This window comes from Myxine glutinosa, chromosome 6 (assembly GCF_964187855.1).
Source record: "Myxine glutinosa chromosome 6, kmMyxGlut1.1, whole genome shotgun sequence".
Taxonomy (NCBI): Eukaryota; Metazoa; Chordata; class Myxini; order Myxiniformes; family Myxinidae; genus Myxine; species Myxine glutinosa.
Window position 1 is genome coordinate 157,783,046 of NC_136266.1, and position 18,309 is coordinate 157,801,354.

General features: G+C 48.7%; 2 protein-coding genes across 2 annotated transcripts in view; one reads left to right on the top strand and one right to left on the bottom strand.

Annotated features, from left to right (window-relative positions):
* Positions 1 to 18,309, bottom strand: part of SSU72 (SSU72 homolog, RNA polymerase II CTD phosphatase) — a 54,751-nt gene that overhangs the window by 35,491 nt on the left and 951 nt on the right. The window lies entirely within an intron of this gene.
* The window catches only part of LOC144892686 (uncharacterized), a 451,569-nt gene that overhangs the window by 3,529 nt on the left and 429,731 nt on the right, over positions 1 to 18,309 (top strand). The window lies entirely within an intron of this gene.

Sequence of the window (18,309 nt, forward strand, 5' to 3'; positions counted from 1 at the left end):
ATAGAAGCAACAGTGATTTGTGGTAACAAAAGTGCATGCCGAATTTAATTTTTTCAGAGAAAAGTTGTCCATATTGCTACGTTTACGTGGTGGGGGCAATAGCAAGTTATAAGACCGTCGCACCATTTGTGTTTTGCGTAGTTTGTAAAACCCTTTTTTTTTGTATACAAGATCGAGGCTCGTGTAAGAGCTAACATCAATCATTTTGATTTGGGGAGAGAGAGACAAGATGGGGAGAGAGAGGGAAGCACACAAGTACAACAGCAGAGAACAGGGCCAACGGAAGATCTGTGGGAGGGAACGGGCTTGGGGGGAGGAGGCATGGGAAGGCGGGGGTGGGGGGGGGGAGGAGGATGGGAAAGTACAAAACACATGGACACTGCTGGAATTTCCAGGAAAGACAAAAGTCGGTAGTTCAAAAAAAAAGTGGATTTGCGGTGAATTAACGGGGGTAGAAGAGATCAAGGTTTTGGATGGGGGAAGATAAGAGATGGTGGTGAACAGCTGTTTTAAAGACCTGGAGGGGGGAGTGGGATTGAAGAGAGTGAGGTAGACCATGAGCCCGTCCAAAAATTGCTACCATGAGAGGGCACCAAACTTTGGTTGTTTTATGTTATTTATATACCCATCGCCATAACAAAACAGCATGATGGACTTCTCAGTAGGGTAGTTCAAGTTTTTTATTGGACTTTGAAGATTTCACGATTTTTGGCCAAGCGGTGCCTAATTTCTTAGAATGTTTTCAATTTAAAAAATCAAAAAATGGTAATATGAGTTGTTTTTCATGATGTGGATGTAATCAATGTATGATTGGTTGATCAAACTGTTTCTCTCTCACAATGTTGATCATTTTAAAAGCACTTAATACAGTCCCGAAGGCGTTGGATAGGCATTGATGGAGGTCAACTTTGAATAAAATTGTGATAGGATGTAAGGATGATGAAAATCATCGTGATCCAATTGTTAACAATATGAACATCATCCTATTAAATGTTAATTAAGTGGTATTTACATTATTTAAGGCATTACTCATATTAATCCATACAGCATTATTCATCAATACATGTAGTGTTTACTGACATGCTGTCTTCCGAGAGTGACAGGATGACGGGAGGGAGCTCAGATTCACAACACTTCTCATGTTTGATGACGCTGGGTATGATTAATCTCTTTATTCCCTTTACACTATTTAAGTTCAATTTGATAAGTATATTTCTCTGATTACTTAAGATTTTAATATATTTAAATTTGCCATAGTATTAGTAATTGACTTCGAAAGCAGACAGTACGACTATAACTGACACTGAATGTACCAATATATGCATGAATTGTTATCATGGTTATTTCTCAAATTGGTAATTAAAATGCTGTATACTGTATCTTTGCAGGGGAATAGATTAATGGATGAAACTCAGAAGCCAGCCAAGAGGCCTCATCTTGAGGAGAGGACCTGCATCATTTGTTCAGTGAAAGCACCACTCAGTGAACTCACCAAACCAAAGGATCTGCAGTCCATAGAAGCGCTACAGAATGCTGCCAGGATACAAGACTTTGATGCCATCCTTAATATCTGTGCCGATGAATATGACTCAAAACTATGGTATCATAGGAACTGCCGTTCGTCTTTTACACACAACAAAACACTCGCTAGCTTTTCCTCAAAAGAAGACTCTTCTGCTGCCAGAGATCCGCGGACATCCAGGCGTGATGGCCCTAGTTCATCTCGTGTTATGGATCAAATTTGTATTTTCTGTGACAAGAAAACCAAATACATCACAGGATTCAAAACCCGTGAATCACTCATGCAGTCTTTGGAGCTGCGCTCTGATGACAAGGTTCGACAAGCAGCCGTTCGAAAATCTGACAACAAAATTCTTGCCATAACATCACGAGAACTAGTGGCAGCAGAAGCCCACTACCATAAGACTTGTTACAGAAATTACACGAGGGATGAGAAGCCCAAAGTTGTGACTGCTAGTATGCCAGACGAAGATGTGGCCTATCAAGAAGCAGAACAAGAATCGTATATGATGCTATTCAAGTACATAAGGGACACTATGTTCATTGATCCTCAGGCGGTTCGACTGACTGTCCTAACTGAGAAACTTGCAGAATTCATGAGAATTATGGCTACCATGATGTGAAGAAACAGACCAAAAATCATATTCGGCATAAGCTAGATGCAGAATTCTGTGAGTCTCTCCACTTCATCAGTGAGGCAAATGGTAGGATTTTTGTATATCCTGACAATTTATCAGTTGCACAAGCTGTTAGAGACAATGCCATACTCAAGGATAAGGTTCAGGAACTGGAGTCCACACACGACATGAAACATATCATTAACCAATCGGAAGTCCACATCAGAGGCCAAATCAAGTCCATGCCAAAGATGCCATGGCCCCCAAAACCTGATGAACTGAATGCAGATTATGTAAAGCTGCCTGAATCGTTACTCTTGTTTCTAAAAAACCTTCTCATGGGCGACTCGGCAGAAGGAACACCACGACTCCAGAGGGAGATACACTCTCTTGGTCAAGATTGTGTGGATGCTGTAAGTGGAGGGGCGACAATTCCTGCCAAGCACATATTGTTGCCATGGGGAGTCAAATCGCTGACTGGGAATGTGGAACTTATCTGAGTTTTGAACCGATTGGGACACAGTATATCATATTCAAAGCTCGAACAGCTGGATACTGCTCTTTGTCTCCAAAAACAGGCACAGGAAGCTGACAAGGGAGTGATCTTGCCATCAACCAGTCACCCCTGTGTCCCTACTGCTTTGGCATTTGACAATATTGATCGACTAGAGGAAACACTGAGTGGTGGAGGAACATCCCACAGGGTGAACGGCATCATTGTTCAACCACAGGTTTCCACTGCCAGATTGCCTGAGAAAGAAGTGCCTGTTGTCAGCAAGAAAAGCCGGAGCATAACTCCAGTAGCACTTTATGTACCCGAATATAATGCGGGCTAAGAGAAGGTCCACCATCAACTAGGCCTGTTGCAATCAACCATGCTCCAGAACTGAAAAGCGCACAGGAGAAAAACATCATCTGGTTATTAGCAAGAATGAGTGATACAGCTGAACAATTGGTGAGCTCATGGACTGGGTTTAATATCATGATACGAGATAACATCACAGTACGGAAGGACACTATAGGATATCTCCCTACGATAAACGCACCAGCCACAAAGTTATCGACCGTCTATGAGATCCTCAATAACGTCATCCAAATCACGAAGGCCCTTGACATTGATGAAATCGTATGTGTCTTCGATCAGGCTCTGTAAGCCAAAGCTGCCGAAATCGTTTGGAAACATCAGATCAAGTTCAAGCCGGTTGTGCTACGAATGGGGGTCTTCCACACACTCATTAATCTCATCGCCATCATCGGGAAACGTTTCGGCTCGGCTGTACTTCGTGACATTTCTGTGGAATGTGACATCATCTCAGAGGGATCCATATCCAGTGTACTTGGAGGCCGCAGTTACAACAGGGGTGTTCGTCTCTGTAAGCTGGTATATGAGGCACTATTGCGATTGGCATGGAAGCGATTCAATGTTTGGCTCGAAGCTAATCACGAAGAAGATGTTCATCAACTCACTGGAACCACCCAAACCATCAAAGAATTCATGAATAACGTCTCAAGTGATGGACTGGACACTGCAATGCAAGACCAATCCGTTTCCACAGTCATTTTGAGGTTCACAGAGTTCCTGTCTCATCTTCGTACCATTCATGGCCAGTTGGCAGCCTTCTGGATGTCGTTCATAGATCTAGTTGGCACGCTGTTGGGGCTAATCCGAGCTTCCAGAGAAGGCAATTGGCTACTCCATCTGGCATGCATTAGGTCTTTCATTCCCTGGAGCTTTGCATACGACAAGCAAAACTATGCACGCTATACATCCGTCTACTACAGCCAGATGACAACACTTGCTGAATCACATCCTCAGGTAAATGTACTTAAAATTGTCAGTCGGCATGATATGTATATTATATTTTTGATACTATCACACATTATGTCACCACAAAACTGCTACATTGTTATTCCAGGTTCACCAGCATATGCTAGACGGGGGATTCTCTGTGCAGATGTCTGACTACAACACATTTGGCAGAATTCCAGTGGATCAGATGATTGAAGAAACGGTTAACTGTGACACACAGACTTCAGGTATAGTGCAATTAAAATATAGTATAGTTTCACTCATGAAATAACCTCTTACATTTCAACAATATATTTCAGGTGGTACTAAGGGTTTCAGCCTTTCTGAAGGTTCCAGCCACACTGAATACAATACTTGAGGCAGTGGCTCAGGGGTCAAACGGCGATGCTCAGTCCTTTAAAAGAACTGCATCTGTACTGCGTGCACACTTATGGATGAGAGGGCTCGATGATGTCACACCACAAGGTGTCAAATGACACTCGAGGACGTGGGTAGAAAACATAGCTGCATCAAAGGTAACTTGCCTTCTCCTAGTGCTCAGACTATCGACGGATACCACTTCCAGCCTCGTTTGCCTTCTTTTTCGATGTAATAATGACAATCGTTGAAGTCATGCCTGTGCGTTGTCTTTACGCCCAGAAATTGGACAACCTCTCCATTGTGGCTGCAGGAAGTTAACTGAGCTCAGCCTTTTCGGCCGGTTCATTCAGCTTGACTGCCAATTTAAATTCACGTTCTGTCTTGGCCACGCAACCCCTCAGCCGCTTAATATACAGTGCAAATGAGCATTTGGAGGCCAATGGAAAGGGGAATTCCCGTGTGGGCACAAAAAAATTCTTACGGAGTGATAGATAATGTAAATCATGGCGATGTTCACATTTTCGCAAAGCCAGAGCAAATGAAAGTTCACCTGAAGTTAATGGTGTGATCACACTCAAAGTGGGCATCCAACTGTGGCCGGCAGCTGGCAGCCTCTGAGACATTGGCTGGCCAAGGGCGGACTTTCAGTCACTGCTCTCCAAGCACTGCAGCACGGCTCCATGCGATAATTATAGTCCCGAAGGAACTGGGCACCAGACTTTCGTCACCAAGTTTCTGCGTTCTTCTTCTAAGCTCGCAGTTGGTGCAGATCACTGACCATTTTGACCTCAAAGCGAGGATTCTACAGATGGAATGCAGCGCAAAGGATGAAAGGTGCACAAAAAAAGAACTAAAATTGCCCAAAAGACACTTCTATCCCCTTTTTCTCAAGTATGTTGGAAGATTTGGGTTACCATAGCATCCTTGAGTGTCCAGGTTTCCATTAACCTCTTTCCCAAATCATTACTTTGCTCGGAGTGGCTATTCACTTGGATTTATCTTGGAAAAGGACCCAAGAAACGCATTCCATTGGCTGTAGGCTGTATGAAAACATCTTTAACAATTTTTTTATTTTTTTAAATCGCTGAGAAATCATTGTTATTTCTTCCAAATTAATGCCTGGTGTTATTCACATCACTCCGGACATCTGTAGGTAACGGAAGTAGGAAATACTCAGATACAACTTACGTTGTAAAATCCACCAATCCATTTCACTGAAAAGAGAACCTGACTGTAATGTCAAACACAACATTAACTATTAACTTTGAAACACAAAATATCCCTGAAATCTGGGACGCAAGTCCAAAAAAAACCCAAAAATATGTTGTAGGTGAAACAGAAGTTACTGATCGTTGATTAAGTTTTTGTTTGTCCGTTCTTTCTTCGTTTATCGAACACGTAGAGAAACGGGCACTGGCAATACGGGCACTGGCAATGCAGGCAGCAAGCGAACTGCATCAGACCCTGAACGTGAGCGGGATTTCAATGCCACCCGGGATGCTCCCAGGGGCAGGGGGTGGGGGTAGGAAGTTGAGAGGTATGAAACAGTGTGATACGGGCACAGAGAGGGCATCTTGTAACCCTTTCGACATTTTTGCTCCAAAACAAGCAGCCACAAGGTCAAAGCATTAATGAGAAGAGAGTAGAAAATGGATGAATAGGGCAATGAAAGTTTGCCCGTACTACAATGGCAAAGGTGAACATAAAGTTTACGATTACCAATGAGGTGCAGTAATAGACAGCAAAGTGAAATTACAAGCTGGACAATTTTCTTTTTCAGGCACCAGCTTTATTTATCATTATCAATAATGTAGATTATTATTGGCTAACAGGATGGCCTGAAGGTACACACAATCATGTGAGCCTGGGTTTGTCTCTAAGCCATCGAGCCTGGGTTTGAATCCCGACCCAGCTATAATCTGTCATCTCGATGTTTCATAGGCAGGGGGTTATTGATCATTGTGCTTCCCTCGCTTCCATTGTGGTTATTGATCATCACAGTCCATCGGATGGATGTTAATCTTGCTGTCCCATCTGCCGGCATTAGTTAGTGGACATAAAATATCCCAGTGTCCTTTGCAAAGGGTAGGCGAGTTATCACCAGCATCCTCATCAAATTCTAAAATTCCAGCCACAACCTAACTCGAATGTCAAGCCTGGCCAGCCGGTTCGTGAAAGACTTGTTAGATTACTGCATCAGGTTAAAGCATAACTAGCATGACTGGTTATACATAGCAAGGCACCTTTGATAGGTACCCATCATGCCTTCCAGGGCCTACACACATCCTGATGCACCTGACTCATAAATCACAGATACCTCACCACAGCAAAGCAGTTCTGTAATTTAGTTCCATTGTTCATCATCTAGCCTCGTGTTGGCTTAGCGGTTAGGGTGCCGGCTTGGGATCCTAGGTCCTGGGTTCGAATCCCGGTCAATCGCTAAATTAACTCCAGGGGGGTTGACTCAGCCTGTCATCCTTCCGAGGTCGGCAAATTGAGTACCAGCTTGCTGGGATGAATGATCCCGGTGTGTAGAATAGGTACACCGTATCCCTGCGCATCGTAGGAGGCGACTAAGGGTTGGCGCCAGGAAGGGCATCCGGCCATAAAAACATTGCCTCAAACAGGGAACCATGATTGTCATGGGGCCCGCAAGGCTAGCCCCTGCTCTAGCGGGGAAAATGGCCTTAAAACGATCAATCATTCATTCATATGTACATCAACAAGGACTCAGGCAAGAAAACTCAAAGATTAAGTACAAAGCATGGCTCGTTAATAGTTGGCTATTTAAATGAGTACCAGCAATACTTTATATATCATAGATTCAGTTATTTAGTGGCGATTCCAAAACGATAAAATGACATATGGTGACAATGTAGCGGCTACCGCTGGGTTTTCACAATCGCCTTGCACCTATCAAGGACGCGGAGCGATCACCATGCCGGGCTCGTCCAGGACGCCCGGGCAGGCCCGCGCTCAACTTGCCAGCCCTCGGTCGGGACGCCCGGGCATGCCCGGGCATGCCCGGGCAGGCTCGCCCTCAACTTGCCAGGCCGCAGCCAGGACGCTGGGCCACGCCCCCTCTCGCCTTTCCTGGGCAAACGCTCCGGGATAATATGTATATATATTGCTGCCCGATAAACGGGCTTTTCAGAGTGCCTGAGTGTTTGGTTTGATTAAAGCAACTCGGATGAATTCCAGCTTTTTGTCGCGTCCATTCTTCCGATCGACGTGGGAGCCCCAGCTCCTTCATTGGTGACCTACCGACATGGACACGGCAGTCGCCCTTAAACTGCCTACCTTCTGGGAGGCTCACGCGGCGGTTTGGTTCGCACAGGCGGATTCCCTGTTCGCCCTGCGAGGCATCACGGCCGACGACACCCGCTTCCACCATGTGGTAGCAGCGCTCGGTTCGGCCACCGCGGCCCGCGCCCTGAGCCTCCTCAAGAGCCCGCCAGCCGCTGACAAATACGGTGCGATTAAGAAGCTTCTCCTCGACGCTTTCGCCCTCCCATCGGCGGAACGCGCACGGCGCCTGCTCGACCTGCCCGAGCTCGGCGACACACGCCATTCCGAGTGAATGGACTACATGCTTTCACTGCTCGGCGAGCACTCTCCGGCATTCCTGTTCCGGGAGCTGTTCCTCCGTCAGCTGCCTAACCCGGTACGCTTCGCCCCGGCAAGCACGACGATCACAGATCCCCAGGCCCTTGCCAGAGAAGCCGACAAGATCTCCGCCGCAGGACAGCGCATCGCAGCGGCGACATGGGACCCACCGCCGTCCGACGCAACACCCATGGCGCCCGAGCACCCGGCACGGTCGACGACCGAACTGCCGACGCAATTGGCGGCCGCTACACCGAGCCGACCACCTCCAGCACGACGACCGGGGCCTCCACCTGACCAAGCGTGGTGTTACTATCATGCCAGGTTCGGACAGAAGGCCCGGACATGCCGACCCCCGTGCACCTTCGGCAGGCCGGGAAACGGCCGGGCCGGCGTTCATTACCAGCCATGAGCGCCGGCCACACGGGCAACTTACTGTTCATCACGGATAAAGCGTCCGGACGGCGCTTCCTGTGCGACACCGGCGCCCAACTGAGCATCATACCCGCCTCTGACCAGGACAGGCAATCCGCGGTTTGCGGCCCCTCCTTGGTTGCGGCCAACGGATCGACCATCCGCACCTTCGGCCCGCGCAACGTCACCCTCTGCTTCGGCGGCCAACGCTTTGCTTGGACGTTTGTAACCGCAAACGTGCCCATGGCTCTGCTAGGCGCCGACTTCCTCTGCGCACACGGACTGCTGGTGGACGTCCAACGGCGTCGTTTAATCAACGCCGAAACCTTCAGCTCCCTGGTATGCACATTGAGCAGCTCCGCGCCGACCGAGCTGGCATGCGCCGTCCCGGCGGCGAACGAGTTTGCTCGCCTGCTCACGGAGTTCCCGGCCCTCACGCGGCCGACGTTTTCGGCCGTCGCAGTACGGCATGGGATCGAGCACCACATACCAACCACGGGCCCGCCGGTCTACGCCAGGGCCCGCCGCCTCGACCCAGCCAAGCTCGCCGTGGCGAAGGCCGAATTCGACGCGTTGGAGCACCTCGGCATCGTGCGGCGCTCCGATAGCGCGTGGGCCTCACCACTGCACATCGTGCCAAAGCCGGGGGGTGGATGGCGCCCGTGTGGCGACTACCGCCGTCTCAATGACGCTACCACCCCCGACAGATACCCGATCCCGCATATCCAAGACTTCTCCGCCCGTCTGGCGGGACGGGTCATTTTTTCGAAAATTGATCTCATACGGGGATATCACCAGGTACCTGTCAGGGCGGCCGACGTCCCTAAAACGGCAGTCATCACGCCGTTCGGCTTATTCGAATTCTTGCGGATGCCATTTGGTCTCAAGAACGCGGCTCAGGCGTTCCAGCGCTTGATGGACGGCGTGCTGCGTGACCTGCCGTTCCTTTTCGTTTACCTGGACGACATCCTCGTCGCCAGCACGTCCCGGGCCGAGCACCTCCTCCACCTCCGAACACTGTTCGGGCGCCTCAGCGAGCACGGCCTCATCGTCAACCCGGCCAAATGCCACTTCGGCACGACGGCCGTTGATTTTTTGGGCCACCACATCACCAAGAACGGGGCCGTGCCGCTGCCAACCAAGGTCGAGGCCATCACCACGTTCCCGCGTCCCCGCACCATAAAGGCCCTGCACGAATTCCTGGGAATGGTGAATTTTTATCACCGCTTCGTGCCCCGCGCTGCTCAACTCATGCGGCCCCTCTACGAAGCCCTCCGGGGCAAGCCGGCCAAGCACGACATCGCCTGGTCCGCAGCAATGGATGCGGCCTTCCAAAGCTCAAAGCGGGCCCTCGCCGACGCAACACTGCTCACTCACCCGGTGCTCAACGCTCCCATCGCCCTCACCACGGATGCCTCCGACTACGCGGTGGGCGCCGTACATGAGCAATGGGTGAACGGGGTTTGGCAGCCACTCGCTTTTTTCAGCCGGCAGCTCCGGCCGAACGAGCTCAAATACAGCACGTTTGACCGGGAGCTCCTCGGTCTACACCTGGCCGTCCGCCATTTCCGCCACCTCCTGGAGGGCCGACCTTTCACGGCGTTCGTCGACCACAAGCCGTTGGTTTACGCCATGGCCAAGGTCACGTAGCCGTGGTAGGCCCGCCAACAGCGCCACCTCTCCGCCGTGTCGGAGTTTACCACGGACATCCGGCACGTCGCCGGCAAAAACAACGCCGTGGCCGACTGTCTTTCCCGGGCCAGCGCGAACGCGGTCCACCTGGGCGTGGACTTTGCGCTTATGGCGGCGGACCAAACCACCGACACCACGGTGCAAGCCCTCCGGGCGGCGGACACGGGCCTCCGCCTGGCCGACATCCCCTTCGCGGACACTGTCCTGCTCTGCGACGTCTCCCAAGGCCAGCCTCGCCCCATCGTGCCCGTCACCTGGCAACGCCGCATCTTCGCCTCCCTCCACGGCCTTTCCCACCCGGGCCGGAAAGCTTCCCAGAAGCTGGTGTCGGCGCGATTCGTCTGGCACGGCCTTCGTCGGGACGTCCGCGATTGGACCAGCACCTGCACGGCCTGCCAACGGGCCAAGGTCCACCGACACACCCAGGCCCCGCTGGCACCTTTCACCGTGCCCGAACGACGTTTCGACCACGTCAACGTGGATCTGGTGGGCCCCCTCCCCCCGTCACGGGGGTTCACACACCTGCTCACCATGGTGGACAGGACCACCAGGTGGCTGGAGGCCGTTCCCCTTGTCTCCACCACCACCGCCGACGTGGCGCAGGCTTTCATCGCCACCTGGGTCGCCCGCTTCGGTGCACCGGCGGACATCTCGTCAGACCGCGGACCACAGTTCACCTCCGAGCTGTGGGGCGCGGTCGCCCGCAACCTGGGGGTCAAGCTCCACCGTACTACGGCCTACCACCCCCAAGCAAACGGGTTGTGCGAGCGATTCCACCGCTCCATGAAGGCCGCGCTCATGGCCGGCCTTCAAGACGGCGGTTGGGCCGACCGGCTGCCGTGGGTCCTTTTGGGCCTCCGCACGGCCCCCAAGGAGGACCTCCAGGCATCCACCGCCGAGCTTGTCTATGGCCAGGCGCTACGCGTCCCGGGCGAATTCGTGCCCGACGCTACCAGTCCCTGGTCCGCAGCTCACCAGCGCTCGGACCTCCAGGAGGCCGCCCGACGGTTTGCCCCCGTGCCAACATCCCACCACGGTGACCCCCAGTCCTACGTCCCCCCAGCACTTCGCACAGCGGAGTATGTTTTTGTGCGTCACGACGCACATCGGGGGCCACTCCGGCCGCCGTACGACGGGCCCTTCCGGGTGCTGCGACGGGACGACAAGTCGTTCGTCATCGACATCGGCGGCAGGTCGGACCGGATTGTGGTGGACCGCCTCAAGCCGGCGCACGTGGACGTCGACCACCCACCACGGGTGGCCCTTCCGCCGCGGCGAGGCCGCCCCCCGTCCACGGTGCCCCCCACTCGACCGCCCACCACCACACCGGACCCCCTCCCACGACCCGCCAGGGGTCGCTTTGGCCGGGTCATCAGGACCCCCCTCAAATTGACCCTGCCGGTGCAAGTCGATTCTGGGGGGACGTGTGTAGCGGCTACCGCTGGGTTTTCACAATCGCCTTGCACCTATCAAGGACGCGGAGCGATCACCATGCCGGGCTCGTCCAGGATGCCCGGGCAGGCCCGCGCTCAACTTGCCAGGCCTCGGTCGGGACGCCCGGGTATGCCCGGGCAGGCTCGCCCTCAACTTGCCAGGCCGCAGCCAGGACGCTGGGCCACGCCCCCTCTCGCCTTTCCTGGGCAAACGCTCCGGGATAATATGTACAGTGGTACCTCGGCTTACGAGTGCCCCAACGTACGAGTTTTTCGGGATACGAGCCGTCGCTCGGGCGGTTTGTTGCTTTGGGATACGAGCCGAGATCCGATGTACGAGCTCAAAAAATTTATTTTTTTGAATTTTCCGGTTGTGGCTTCCGGTTCCGGTCACGTGGTTATCTTGCCGTGAAAGCATCTCTGCTTGGATATAAAACACGCAATCGTCGAAATACATTAGCGAGGAATCTCCTTGCTCCAGCCGGTGACGTCATCGGCGGGGATCCCCGCCTCCAGAGTGGCTGGTCACGTGACCGCCAAAGCGTGTCGCGCGTGCGGGTATAATGAGCTACACCTGTGGATCACGTGACCACGGAAGCACGCCTCGCTTGAGAGGCATGGCTTTCGGTTTGCGTTTTGCTTTATAAGGCGCGATAAATGGGCTTTTGAGTGTTAGCGGTTCATGGCGTTGACGGTTCATGACGGTTCATGGCGTTGACGGTCAAAAACCCATTACATCAATTTTACCAGGCACTGTACAGTAAGTACAGTGGACACCAAATGCACGGTGGAAGGCCAGAAGTAGAAGATCGTCCAAGACAAGTGAGAATAAGCCATACTTTGGAGATGACGTCATTCGCTGGTCCGATAACCAAAGATGTGGTATAAAAAACCAGGTGAGCTAACAATGCAGCAATGAAGGAATTCGGCCAAGGCACCGGCACACAACGACCTACCTACATCGAAAGACTCAATGCCAATGGTGACAGAAGCCAAGACGGCCGGCTTAAACACCGCCGAAAGACCACGGTGTACCAACTTACGATGCAGAACATCTTGCACTTAATATGATGACAACAGGTGCCATCCTCTGACGTACCATTACAGGTACAGGTACAGTACACGTGAGCACAGAGCAAAAGTTCACTGAAACCGAGATTAAGAAAAAAGAAAAAACACCTCGTGGTCCGTGCTCGATATCCGAGTTTCAATATTTTCAAACACATGATGCTCTCGGTCACGGTATCTCCTGCGAGCTGCTTCTCCTTCAACCACACAAACAACAACTTCTCCATATCTTCATGGATAGAGGTCCAGTTTATTTCTTTACATTCTCTTGTATTATGTACAGTATATACGAGGTCGTGCTTGTTTATACATTATTTGTTATTTATAAAGTACATTTTTGTTATTTAAAAGCACCTAACAAAAAAAATTGGTGTTTTTTTTTTGAGGCTGGAACGGATTAATAGCATTTCAATGCATTTGAATGGGAAAATTTGCTTTGACTTACGAGCGATTTGGCTTACGAGCTCCGTCACGGAACGGATTAAACTCGTAAGCCGAGGTACCACTGTATATATATTGCTGCCCGATAAACGGGCTTTTCAGAGTGCCTGAGTGTTTGGTTTGATTAAAGCAACTCGGATGAATTCCAGCTTTTTGTCGCGTCCATTCTTCCGATCGACGTGGGAGCCCCAGCTCCTTCAACAACACTGGACTCTGTGTGGGTTAAGAATTACTGTACATGCTAACTTACAAACCACTTTTCAAACAGTCAAGATAAACTAGAATATTAATCTCCACCGCACTGGTGGTAAAATATCGTTATTCTACAATTTAATACAAAACTAGGACAGCACCTGGTAGAGCATATACAGTCACGTGAAAAAGTAAGTACACCCCATGTAAAGTTTTGACTTTTTCAACATATTTCAACATACAGCTATTTGATCTTCAATTCAACAATATTGATAGATAAAGGTGATATAATATAACAAATATCATGAAACATTTACATTTTGTAGTCCATTGTATAATTTAAATAAACATAAATGTAAATTTCACATGTGGAAAAAGTAAGTACACCCCTACATTTATCACTCCTTCAAATACCTAAAATTAGAATCAGGTGCAACAGCTCAGGTGCAAATGATTAGAACATCGTTAGAGAGGATCTTGGAGGAACCTGTCTTATTTAAACCTGACATTTAGTTTGGTTTGCTCTTTGTTGTTGAAGTGTGCGGCGTCACCATGCCTAGATCAAAAGAGCTCTCTGAGGCCTTCAGAAAGAAGGTTATAGATGCCTACGAGTCTGGGAAGGTGCAAAATACCGCTTTGCACAAAAAAGGTGTAAAAACAGATCCCATCAACTACAGACCAATCAGCCTTCTCCCAATTATCAGCAAAGTCATGGAATCCATCATTGCTTCAGATATGAAATCTTTCCTCTTCTCCAATGGCTTGATCTCTGATCATCAATTTGGTTTCAGACCTGGTCACTCTACTCTGGACATGCTGCTTCTGCTTTCTCAACAATGGATGGAGGTCCTCAATGCCAAACAGGAAATTAGAGCTGTCTCCCTTGACATATCACGTGCCTTTGATACGGTCTGGCACTCCGCTCTGCTCACCAAACTCTCCTCTTTTGGTATCCATGGAAATCTCCACGCATGGCTGGCGGACTTCCTCTCTAGTCGTAGTCAACGTGTGGCCCTGAATGGGGTTCTCTCATCTCCTCTTCCTGTTCAGGCTGGAGTTCCCCAAGGCAGTGTTCTGGGCCCTGTGCTTTTTCTGGTCTTCATCAAGGATCTCTCTGACTCTCTTGAAAATCCTCTCTATCTCTTTGCTGATGACTCTACTCTCTGTCGCTCCATTCTTCATCCCTCAGATCGGCAGTCTGCAGCCTCCTCACTCTCTGCAGACCTGGACAAAATCACAGACTGAGCAAACAAGTGGAACATGTCTTTCAATCCTGACAAATCTCACACTCTTACAATGTCTCTCCGAAAGGACCGACTGGACAACCCTCCCATCTACTTTCTCAACAATCCTCTCCAAGAAGTTCTGTCGCTCAAGCTTTTGGGTCTCACTATCTGCCATGATCTTTCTTGGGAAAACCACATTTCCAAGCTGGCCTCCAAAGCCAGTCGCCGACTGGGCATCCTCAGTCGTGCGAAGTCCTTCCTTGGCACACCTGAGCTCCTCACCACATACAAGGCTTTCATCCGCAGCTCAATGGAATACTGCTCTCCCCTCTGGGCTGGTGCTTCTGCCTCATACCTAGCTTGTCTTCACGCTGTTGAAACCAAAGCAATCAGAATCATTGGAATCTCCCGCGATCAAGCTAACTCCAAGGGCCTCTCACTCACTCACCGCAGGCAGGTTGGTGGTCTTTCCGTCTTCTACCGACTCCTCTCTGGCCTTGCCCCCCCAGCTCTCTCTGGGCTCTGTCCCGCAAATATTCCTACAGGTCGCACAAGATCTGCCTGCAACCCTCTTATGGTTAATCTGCCAAAATCAAGACTCTCTGCTCACCTTCACTCCTCTTTTCTCCCACCTCTGGAACAAACTCCCTCACTCTCTTCAATCCCACTCCACCCTCCAGGTCTTTAAAACAGCTGTTCACCACCATCTCTTATCTTCCCCCATCCAAAACCTTGATCTTTTCTACCCCCGCTAATTTCACCCCAATTCCACTTTTTTGAAATACCAACTTCTGTCCTGGAAGTCCTTGGTGTCCTTGTGTTTTATACTTCTCCCACCCCCCCCCCCCCCGCCCCCTTCCCACGCCTCCTGTCCCCAAGCCCTCTCCCTCCCACACATCTCCCTGCTCTCAAATGTTGTGTGCTCTCAAGTGTTTGTGTGCTTCCCCTTCTCTCCCCATCTTGTCTCCCGCTCCCTCTTTTTATATATTTTGTTTGTCTGGTTGATTTGTTTGTGAAGTAAATGTGAGCTCTTTCACGAGCCTCGATTCAGTATACAAAAAAAATCAAAAAAAAGGATTAAAAAAGATCTCCAAACAATTTGAAATCAATCATTCGACTGTCTGGAAGATTATCTACAAGTGGAGAAGATTTCAAACAACTGCCAACTTGTTCAGTCCAGGCCGCCCCAGCAAGTTCAGCCTGAGAGCAGACCGCAAGATGCTGAAAGAAGTCGCTAAGAACCCCAGAATGTCATCACGGGACCTACAGGTAGCTCTTGCCACTGTTGATGTCAAAGTGCACGAGTCTACCATTAGAAAGAGGCTGCACAAATTTGATCTACATGGGAGGTGTGCCAAGAGGAAACGTTTGCTGTCCAGAAAGAACATCAGGGCAAGACTAAAGTTTGCCAATGAACACCTAGGCAAAGAAAAGCACTTCTGGAACAATGTGCTCTGGACAGATGAGTCAAAGGTAGAGCTATTTGGCCACAATACCAGAAGACATGTTTGGCGAAAACCAAAGACAGCATTTGACCACGAGAACCTGATACCAACTGTAAAGCATCGTGGTGGAAATATTATGGTTTGGGGCAGCTTTGCTGCATCAGGGCCTGGGCAGCTCACCATCATAGAATCCACTATGAATTCTTCATTGTACCAGAGGGTGCTTGAGGATAATGTGAGGCCATCTGTCGGGAAGTTGAAGCTCAACCGAAGGTGGACCTTGCAACATGACAATGACCCTAAACATACCAGTAAATCCACCAAGGAATGGCTGAAAAGAAAGAAATGGAGGGTTCTGGAATGGCCAAGTCAAAGCCCAGATCTTCATCCCATCGAGATGTTGTGGGGGGATTTGAAACGAGCTGTGCATGCAATTGAGCCTGCTGTGCAACAATTTTTTGTTGAATAAATTATTGCAAAGTCAATTCTTCATTGTTTTTTGTTCAATTAGATCACCTTTATCTACAGATTCTGTTTAAATGAAGATCAAATATTGATATGTCCACATATGTTAAAAAGATAAAAAATATTTCATGGGGTGTACTTACTTTTTCACGTGACTGTACCTCCGCCAGGCTGTTTTCGTATCCGGATCCGAATCTGAACCTTCACCAAAATAGACTCAATTTGTCCTTGACACACACCCAACTTGTCCACCAAGTTTTGTCATAATCCATCCAAAACGTTTTGAAATTTATTGGTATATATCGTTTTTGGCCTTGTCTCTCAATGGTGAAGAATCACTTCAGAAATTTAAAAATTCTAGTATCCGCACCCGGATTTTCATCAAAATCTAATAAATTTGTCCTTGTTGCATACTCAACCTGTCCACCAAGTTTTGCCATAATCCGTCGACAACTGTTTGAAATATCATGCTATACATTGTTTCTGGCCTTGTCTCTCAATGGTGAAGAATCACTTGATATTTAAAAAAATTCACGTATCTGGATCTGGATCTTCACCAAAGTCGAATAAATTTGTCCTTGTTGTATGCACAGCCAAATCATCCACCAAGTTTTGTCATAATCCGCCCACAACCTTTTGAAATATGATGTTATATATCGTTTTTGGCCCCATCTCTCAATGGTGAAGAATCACTTGAAAGTTTAAAAAATTCTCGCATTCGGATCAGGGTCTTCACGAAAATCGAATAAATTTGTCCTTGTTGCACAGCCAACCTGTCCACCAAGCTTTGCCATACTTTGTCCACAACTTTTTGAAATATCATGTTATATATTGTTTTTGGCCCTATCTCTCAATGGTGAATAATCGCTGATTAGATTTTTTTTAATTTTCGTATTCGGATCAGGATCTTCACCAAAATCTAATACATTTGTCCTTGTTAAACAGCCAACCTGTCAATCAAGTTTTGTCATAATACGTTTACAAATTTTTGAAATATCATGTTATCTATCGTTTTTGGCCAAAACTCTCAATGAATGGTGAAGAATCCGTCTAAAAATTTTTAAATTCTTGTATCCGGATCCAGATCCGAATCTTCACCAAGATGAAATAAATTTGTCTTTGTGCACATCCAAACTGTCCACCAAGTTTCGTCAGAATACGTCCATAACGTTTTGAGATACCATGCTCACAGACAAACAGACAGGGGTGAAAACATAACCTCCGTACACCTAAGGTGGTGCAGGTAAATATCACCGAGCTGAGGAATTAATGACAAACGTAGCCTGAGTGATGAACAGTACCATTCCTGCCTGGAAAGGTTGGATTCTACAATCAGTGAGTGTCTTATGCAAAACAAAAAAAAAAATTGAATACTGTACAACTTTTCTATAAATGGTTAATTGTAATTCTCACACCTTGTAACTACTTATGGAATCCAAAAGATCAGATGGTATTGCAGCTGTTGAAGAAGGTGAAAAGAATAACCTAAAAATATGGCAACACCATTGCGAGAGCAGCGGGTGAGGGAATTCCACAACCTAATCTCACCCCATGTCCTCACGCAGCCTGTCCGAGCATTTTATCAAACATTGTTGAGCTATATGGTGCACAAGGACAGGTCGGATGGTTAGTCTGGTCCTTGTATCTGAAGTGATACATCCAACATCCAGCTGCCACCAGAAGGACAGTCAGAGGAAAAGCCAGATTAAGGCAAAAGCCATGAGGCAACAGGTTAGCACTGAAAATAGCAGCTTTAACAGAATTTACAAATATCTGTGCATGATGCAGAGAAAAAATTACAATGTTTAGCGACGAGCCTCGATTTCACGAGCCTCGATCTTGTATACAAAAAAGAAAAGAAAAAAAAAGAATGTGCACATATAATACAACATATATGCACGCTGGGCTTAGAGGTTGAAAAGTGGCATTTTTGCATACATAATATATAGATGTATCCTCAGTGACTATAGAGTCGATGCTACAACTCATCAGATTCAAAATGGTTTGGAATTGCAGGTC